Genomic DNA, 8,871 nt, shown 5'->3' with positions numbered 1-8,871 from the left:
CTGCATGCTCACTCTTTTTTTTTTTTTTGAGAAGTTTTCGCTATAGGGCGCGTGCACTCGCCAGACAGACAGAGACATAGAGACAGAAAGCGAGAAATCACCACCCCAGGGTGGATGGTCACACCACAATCCCTTCTCCTCCATTCTCCTCTCGGGATCTTGGGCACGCACGCACACGCGCCTGGTGTGAGTTTTAAGCCACTGGGTCCGGGACGGTCGACTATGTGGGAGTCCAGCGACATAGCCATTACGCTAACTGCTGGTTCCCTGCATGCTCACTCTTGACAAAAAATATCCTCTCTTGTCATGATCACTTGTAGCTGGACCCTCAGATGCACCAGGGATGAGAAAGTATCTTCATTTCTCCTAGGGGTGTTATTCTTCCATCATTCTGTTCAAAACATTCTCTCACATCCTTGGGTTCTTCTCTTTACTGTGATTTCTAAAAGACAAATTATAGTTAGACATAATTATAAGATAATGTCCTCAGTGAAATAAAACCCTCTTTTTCTTTAGGATGAATTCTGTATCATTTCAGTCTAAAAAATTGTCAGAACAAGAGACAGATTCAGGAATGGAAATGACTTAAAGGATTGCCTATGGACTCCTTACAAAAACATGCTACTGTTTACAACCTGGTTCCATGATTATGATGTAATACTCAGTAGATCTCAATAAAGTGGAATACCATTCAAATCAATTCACTGACTGAAGTACACAGTATGTCCAGTGGTTCATGAGTTCAATTACTTCACATACTAATAAGAAATAAAAATTGCATATCATTTGACATTGACTCAGAGTCGAGTGATATGTAATTGAGGTCCTAAGGAACTGAAAAAATATTATTATAATGCACATCGCATTATACAACTGTTTGTCCCACTATTTATCCCTAAGCTGGTTCTAGAATTCAATTACTATTGTTCTTAAACCATCAATTAACAAACCCAATAGGTAAGCTGATTAACCATGTTTACCCTACTTGCTCTCTAAGTTTTCCATTCAGGTCCAAGTTCCATTCTATTCTCTCATTAAAGATTCAATATAGGCCATTGTATTATAGAATCATGATAATGTGCTTTGGATTCTTGTTCTGTACTTAGTGTACTGTTTCCCTTTGAGCAAACTGTTCAAATTTGCTGTTAGTTTCACTTTCTGTAAAATGGGAATAACAATTGCCTTTTATTTATTTATTTTTTTTGGTGATGATTTAAAGAAGTCATTCATTCACAGAGAGCACCTGGAGCATTGCCTGTCACACAGAAAGGATGCAGTAAGTGTTCTTGGTTGTAGTGGGAGCAGCAGTGATCATACTGACCCTAAATGGTATTTATTTACACTACTGTTATATTTTTCTTATTTATTTATTCCACCTATTCTCTGAATTCTAAGCCCTTGTGAAATATTTTCAGTGCCAATGGGAACCTAAATTGATGACAGATTATCCATTTAAGTGTGGGTATTCTCCTTCTCCCTCCAATATCCCTACATTTCTGCCTTCCATTAATATGGCTAATTGGGAAGTGGCTGTGTTCCTGGCCTCTTGTTTGCTTGCCCAATAGGTGTTGCTAATGGGAAACACTAGACATTAAGATGAGATGACACTAAATACCAATTGTATATGACGCTGTCCGACAAAAAAATTATTTTCTTGTCCATTTGTCATCGTCAGTTTATTTTGCTTTCTGACCAACCCAACCCAACCCAGACTAAGGAAAATAAGTTGGTGTGCAGTATAGTGTTCAGTGTTTATCTTTCCTCCCCTTCTACGAATAGAACTCATTAAACTCATGAGGTAAGTTTACCTGTTTTTGACATGAGTTACTTATTCATAATAGTCATCTTAGGAAAAGAAATTATTTCTCCTGCTGCATCTATAGCATGTTCACAGTGTCACATCCAAGGCAACTTGACATAGTCTCAGGGGGATGCCAGGAAGTTTCTGAGGAGAGTCTTCTCAGAGGCAGGGGATTGTTTGAAAGCACCACATGCCCCAATTTTGAGACGATTGCCCCAGTTTTCACATGCCATCTCCCCTGTGTTTCTGAGAGCAGATCTAATGTTCTCTTCCTCCAGGTCCCTGTTGATTGACTGAACTGTGATAGAGCTGCTTGAAGTAACAAGGGAATGGGGTAGAATTGGAGTCATCTAAATCAAAAACATGTTGGATGAGACTCAGAATCCAATAATAGACATTCTAAGAGGCCTCCCTGAGGGCTGTCAGGTTTTCAGCAGAATATTACTTGGTTACTTAACCTACTCTATGATATTCACTTAAAGATTTAAAATCAAAAAGCTTTGCTTAATTTTGCTAAATAAGACACCTAGAAAATGAAATCTCTCTTACTTTCAATAGGTATGCTGAGGAGAAGGCATTCTCCGGTATCAGTGTTCTTTTCACACTGGGAGAAAGTGCTGTATCATGAATATCTATGTCTAGTCTGTTTATTAAAGCATCTACAAAAGCTTTTAATGCACGTGCTCTTCCTGTCAGATTTTTTAATTGATGGACAGAAGAAATGGGTTTTCTTTACTTTGCTTTAATTTTCTCTAATATTTTAATGCAACATTTTGGGTTTAAGAAACCCAAACAAAGGAAACGATATTGGGGCTGGCAGGTGGCATTGTGGTTGGGGCACTGGAGTCCCCCATGGTCAACTGTGGTTCAAATCTTGGACATGGTGGCTTGCTTTCTAACTTTCCCTTTCACTCTGTCTCTCTCTGGTCAAATTAAAAAATGATAATACCAAACACAATTAAATAAATAAATAATTCTTTTTAAAAATAGACACAGATATTTAAAGTGTTTCGCTTAAAGTTATATTTGTTTCCAAATAGCTTAAGACAGAGCTCAATTCAAAACAGTATTAAAATTTCTCTGGTTCATCTTCTGTAAACATGTCTTGCTTCTGCTGTGGCACACCAAAGGGGAAAAAAAATGTTAGATGTGAAATTTATAAAAAATGACACACACACACAGAAGAAAGGCAATGCTTCTACTAAATAATGTATTATTATAAGAGAAACAAGTGATTGAGTAATGCTACTCTAATGACTTCTCTCCAACAGCTAGAACACCCATTCTAGCATTGTTTTTGTTCAGGTTTGTTTTCTTTGCTTAGCAGAATTACTTACTGTAAGAACAATCTATATGAAGTCATTTACCAAGGTGACTAAATTACCTTCCGTTAGGGTGTCAAACTGCCCCAAATTGGACAATCATGAAAGAATCAGAATGCTGCATCTGGATGTTGGAATGGCCACACATTGGTAAACACTGCTCACTAGCCACAACTTAACTCTAAGACCTCCTAACCTGGGCCCAAACTGTCTTTGAGAAATGCTCACCGAAGTCCCTAAGGCCATTTTATAAGTTGACCTTCAAAAATTTAAAGTGTAAACAACCTGGGCTGGAATGAATCAATATGTGTAAGGGATCATTAGGCAGCTCCTCCCTTTCCCTAGATTTCAATGCCTATCACAAAGATGAAGGTTATGGTCATTCCTCCAGCTCTGCACTATCGGTTAACCTATGCTAAATAGCATTGTTTCTGGATCCCCATTTATTTTTAGCAATTAGGAACAAATCTGTCTTCCCCATACAAGATAGGGACATAAATATAAGTGAAAATTTAGAAAGGCATGATGATCAATATTAACCACAAATTCTGATATTATTTGGTTAAAAATCATTATTAATAAGTATATCAGGGCCCGCCCAGGTGGCTCAGTCTGTAGTATTCGGTAGTACTGGAAGTCACCTGGTGGACCATGGGCTCATATCTCTGTGCCAGCAAATAAACGTATAGAACACAGACACATACACTAAGATCCTATAGAGCTGGAGGTCTGGGTAAAGGGGACTGTGGTATGACCAGACCCTGGCAAGGATGATTTCCCTCTTTTACTCTTTTTCTTTTGTACACACACACATACTTTATTTAAAAATAATACAAATAATAGGTATATAAGAACAGGTTTATACTAGCAGATTTTTTATGCCACAATCTTGACATCTTGACATATATACATATTCACTTGCCATAAACTAACATGTATGCCATCTTGATACAACATACTTCTTCTTCTTCTTCTTTTTTTTTTTTTTCAGTTTTGCCAGTGGGCACATGTGCTCTCTGGAGAGAGACTTGGGTTGGGGAAGGTAAGAAAGCACCCCTATAGGGAACAATCACACTGTAATCACTTCTTCTCCATTTCTCCATCTTCTCAAGATTTGAGGCACTCGTGCACACACCCAGTGTGTTCTGTAAGCTGCCAAATTCAGGGCTTTGAACTACATAGCCAGCTACATGGGATTTAGCCACCTTAACCATCAGACCACCAGTTGGCCTGATACCACATATTCTTGACGCACTGACATTTCTTATTCTAGGAAAGGCCATTTCATGCTGTTCTCCATTATAATACCCAAAATTCTATTTCTGAATGGGATTTAAAAGGGTTTACTAAGTAGAGGGAAGGGGCCATTTAACGGCACAGCACTAACGCACTAATGTTACTGGACTCACATGGGAAACACCCTGGCATTGCATTCTGGGATCTCCCTGAACACTCTGGGTGCAAGTGTGTGTGCCTAGGATCCAGGCCTGATGAGACTGGGCATAGATTGCAGCAAGAGATCTCCATGGGGGGAGGGGGGCCTTCCCTTTCTATCTCTCTCTTTCTCATTAAATTAATTAATTAATTAATTAACTTAAAATAGGGAAGAAAATAACATCCATTTCCACTTTTCTATGTCTTCCAAGCTAAGACACAGCGATGATTGCACATTCCTGCCTAAAGGATATAAGCTTTAAGTTTAGGGCAATGGAAATCAGCTGTAAAAAGGTATCCAATGTTATTCTTGAATCTCAGTTTCTTTACAAAAACTACTTGGCATGGTTTGACTTACATTTAGTAGGCAAAATTTAGACACTATCTTGAGCCAAAAGTATATACAAATAGTATGTGAGTTGACACTTGTGGGATGTACTCGGTGAGTAATTATAATCTGCCTGGTCTTCCCACCAGTACCACCACAGCCATCAAGACATCAGACACTGAAGTCTTAGCCTTAGCCATGACAGTATCTTCTGAAACATCATTTCTGATGTTTTTGTTTTTTTGGGGTTTTTTTTGAGAGGTTTCGCTATAGGGCACGTGCGCTCGCCAGACAGACAGAGAGACAGAGAGACAGAAAGCGAGAAATCACCCCACAGGGGGGATGGTCACGCCACAATCCCTTCTCCTCCATTCTCCTCTCGGGATCTTGGGCACGCACGCACACGTGCCCGGCGTGAGTTTTAAGCCACCGGGTCCGGGATGCGAACTGCGGTCGACTATGTGGGAGTCCAACGACATAGCCATTACGCTAATTAAAGTGTCCATTTGGAGGTAAGACCTGGATTGTGTGTGTCTTGCGGTTTGTCTTAGGAAAAACAGCAAAATAAACACAATGCCATTAGCCAATGAGTTGACTGATTTGTAGATGCTTTGCTTCACATGTGAATGAAATACCTACAATCTTAGTCTGAAGTGCCTGCACATGGAGTAACCATCTGATTTGTGATGCCAAAATGCATCATTGTATACCTCATCCAGTCATGCAGGATATTGTTCATTATAAACTACAGGACTGTGTGATTTAATTGGATAACCTTGTTAAGCACTTAGAGCAGGGTCTCTTGCATAGTAAGCTCTACATAAAGTTAGACTCTAAGTGCTATACTCTAATTATACATCTTCAAGAGAAATGGCCTATATTCAATATTACTACAGACATAGCAGAAATACAAAATATCATTAGAGAATACTATGAGCGACTATACGCCAACAAACAAGATAACCTAGAGGAGATGGACAAATTCCTGGATGCATATAATCTACCAAGATTGGATCAGGAGGACATAGAGAACCTGAAAAGACCTATAACAAGCCAGGAGATTGAATCAGTAATAAATAATCTCCCAAAAAAGAAAAGCCCAGGTCCAGATGGCTTCACTTGTGAATTCTACAAAACTTTTAAGGAAGAGTTAACCCCTATCCTACTAAAATTATTTCTAAAGATTCAAAAGGAAGGAAACCTTCCAAATTCATTTTATGAAGCCTCCATCATCCTCATCCCCAAAACAGATAAGGACATGACAAAAAAAGGAAAACTACACACCAATATCATTGATGAATATAGATGCAAAAATTCTCAACAAGATACTCGCAAATCATATCCAACAACATATAACAAAGATCATTCATCACGACCAGGTAGGCTTTATACCAGGGATGCAAGGGTAGTTCAATATACGCAAGACCATAAATGTAATACACCACATTAACAATAAGAAAGATAAAAACCATATGATCATCTCGATTGATGCGGAGAAAGCATTTGATAAAATACAACATCCTTTTACGATTAAGACTCTCAGTAAGATTGGTATAGAAGGGTCATTTCCGAACACAATAAAAGCAATCTATGAAAAACCTACAGCTAATATTATACTGAATGGGGAAAAGCTGAAAGCTTTTCCTCTGAAAACAGGTACTAGGCAAGGCTGCCCACTTTCTCCACTGCTCTTTAATATAGTACTGGAAGTCTTAGCTATTGCAATCAGAGAAGAGAACAGTATTAAAGGCATTCGAATAGGCAAAGAAGAGTTGAAAATATCTTTATTTGCAGATGACATGATGGTATACTTAGAAGACCCAAAGGTATCCATGAAAAAACTGCTTGAAGTAATAAGTGAATACAGTAAGGTGGCAGGATACAAAATCAATATCCAAAAATCTATAGCATTTCTATTTATGAACAACAAGTTGAATGAAGCAGAGCTGAAGAAAGGAATCCCTTTCACCATAGCCACAAGGTGTATAAGATACCTAGGGATAAACCTAACTAAGAAAGTCAAAGACCTTTATAAAGAAAACTACGAGAATCTTAAAAAAGACATTGAAAATGACATAAAAAAGTGGAAGGACATCCCATGCTCCTGGATTGGTAGAATTAACATAATCAAAATGGCAATTCTACCCAAATTAATCTACATGTTTAATGCAATTCCAATCAAAATACCAGAGATATTCTTCAGAGATCTAGAAAAGACAATTATAGAATTTGTCTGGAACCATAAAAGACCTCGTATTGCAAAAGCAATCCTGCGTAAGAAGAATGGAGTAGGAGGCATATCACTCCCTGATCCTAAGATATATTATAAAGCTGTGGTCATCAAAACAGCATGGTATTGGCATAAAAACAGACATGTGGACCAATGGAAGAGAATAGAGACCCCAGAAATAACTCCCAAAGCTTATAGCCAACTGATCTTTGACAAAGGATATCAGTCAATCCATTGGGAAAAGGAAAACCTCTTTAGTAAATGGTGCTGGAAAAACTGGGTATCCACCTGCAGAAAGATGAAACTGAACCCCCATCTTTCACCATTAACAACAGTCAACTCAAAATGGATCAAAGATCTGAACCTAAGACCTCAGACAATAAAACTACTTGTGGAAAATGCTGGGGAAACTCTGGGAGACATTGGAGTAGGCAAAGACTTCTTAAATAAGACTCCCAAAGCACAGGCAATAATCCCTAAAATAGACAAGTGGGACTATATTAGACTAAGAAGTTTCTGCACAGCAAAGGACACAGTAACAAGTGTGAACCGACAACCCTCAGAATGGGAAAATATTTTTGTTAAATATGCCTCAGACAAGGGACTGATAACGAGAATACATAGGGAACTCAAGTGCCTTATGCGAAAAAAAATGATTAACCCGATTAAAAGATGGGAAAGTGAGCTGAACAAAAGTCTCTCTAAGGAAGACATACGAACAGCCAAAAAGCATATGAGGAAATGCTCGACATCCCTCATCATAAGGGAAATGCAGATAAAAACCACAATGAGATACCACCTAACCCCTGTCAGAATGGCAAAGATTAAGAATATAAAAAGTGATAAGTGTTGGCGGGGATGTGGTGAAAAGGGAACCCTCCTACACTGTTGGTGGGAATGTAAACTAGTTCAACCACTGTGGAGAACAATATGGAGGTTCCTCAAAGATCTACAAATAGAACTACCATTTGATCCAGCAATCCCACTTCTGGGTATTTACCCAAAAGACAGGAGAACGCTCAGTCAGAAAAGTGCTTGCACATCCATGTTTATTGCAGCATTATTCACAATTGCCAAGACATGGAACCAACCTAAATGTCCACAAACTGATGAATGGATTGGAAAAGTGTGGTATATATACTCTATGGAATACTACTCAGCCATAAAAAATAACAAGACCCTGGAATTTGATAGAAAATGGTCAGATATGGAGGATCTATTGCTGAGTGAAGTAAGCCAGGCTATGAAAGAAAGATATTGTATGTATCCACTCAATATATACCGACTATCCGCACTCTATAATAGAGAGCAAAAATTCGGAGGACATAAACACAGTGAAGGTACTTAATGAGAATAGGACAGTGTGGAATGGGGTAAGTGAAGAGAAGAGGATAGAGAAAGATAGCAAGTGAACAATAGAGAGACAGGACGTTAGTGAGAAACAGATAGGGGTTATTAACTGTTGATGATGACATGTATAGTATTCTCAACTGGATTGGTCTGAGAAGTATTTCATGATGGGCAAAGTATTTTTACAAGCAAAACGAGAAATAACAATTGACTGTTTTATAAAAATAATTAGAATAATAAAAATAATGATTGGGGAAAACAGAAAAGATATTGAATGTTGAAGTGGGGAGATTAATGTCTCTGTACTGACTGACATGCATGGCATTCCCTTTTGAAAAAACAATGTAATACAATGTAAAGTTATATGTAATCCAATGTAATATAAAGAAGATTATGATGATAAAAA

The 8,871-nt window shown here is 38.2% G+C and overlaps 1 long non-coding RNA gene across 1 annotated transcript in view; it reads right to left on the bottom strand.

The window, feature by feature from the left end:
• Window positions 1-215: 215 nt before the first annotated feature.
• LOC102475161 (uncharacterized) overlaps window positions 216-8,871 on the bottom strand; it is a 75,889-nt gene continuing 67,233 nt past the window's right edge. The window contains exon 3 of the long non-coding RNA XR_336092.1: window positions 216-442. This is a non-coding gene — a long non-coding RNA (uncharacterized LOC102475161). The remainder of the gene's footprint in view (window positions 443-8,871) is intronic.

Source organism: Tupaia chinensis, unplaced genomic scaffold (assembly GCF_000334495.1).
Source record: "Tupaia chinensis unplaced genomic scaffold, TupChi_1.0 Scaffold000622_1, whole genome shotgun sequence".
Lineage (NCBI taxonomy): Eukaryota > Metazoa > Chordata > Mammalia > Scandentia > Tupaiidae > Tupaia > Tupaia belangeri.
The sequence above is the reverse complement of the archived record's forward strand: the minus strand, read 5'-3'. Positions and strand labels throughout refer to the sequence as shown.